This window comes from Penaeus monodon, chromosome 29, assembly GCF_015228065.2.
Source record: "Penaeus monodon isolate SGIC_2016 chromosome 29, NSTDA_Pmon_1, whole genome shotgun sequence".
NCBI lineage: Eukaryota > Metazoa > Arthropoda > Malacostraca > Decapoda > Penaeidae > Penaeus > Penaeus monodon.
The window spans coordinates 9,716,066-9,716,492 of NC_051414.1; the positions used below are offsets into that span (position 1 = coordinate 9,716,066).

A 427-nucleotide genomic window follows, 5' to 3' on the forward strand; every position below is an offset into this window, starting at 1 on the left:
CCTGCTGCTGCCAGTCTGTAAGTGATTAGTTTTATTGGCTGATGAGCTGCCCGTACGCTACAAGGTACAGTGTGACGGTGGGCAACCATTAGTCAAGTCGCGCAGCTGTGGCATATGCATCTTGGAATATCGGAATCTTTGGACACAGCTCTGCCAATTCCATTTCAAGCAGATTTCAACGCAACTTGAGAAAGAGGATTTATGAGTGATACTAGTGTTTTAGAGTGTCATGGATATGTCATATATACGGCTGTGTGTGACTCAAACAGGTATCAGACACAATTTGTTATATTAAAGGTTGAACTTGGTATAAAGTTATCACACTGTCCCTGGCATGTGGATGTGGCAGGGCATGTTGCAGGAGGAGGATATCAACATTTGTAACCGAAGGCTGAACATCCGTTGTTAACCTTCCGTTTCGCCTTGG

The 427-nt window shown here is 44.5% G+C and overlaps 1 protein-coding gene across 1 annotated transcript in view; it reads right to left on the reverse strand.

Moving 5' to 3' along the window:
• Positions 1-427, reverse strand: part of LOC119591727 (balbiani ring protein 3-like) — a gene marked incomplete in the record, with an annotated part of 83,966 nt that overhangs the window by 35,620 nt on the left and 47,919 nt on the right.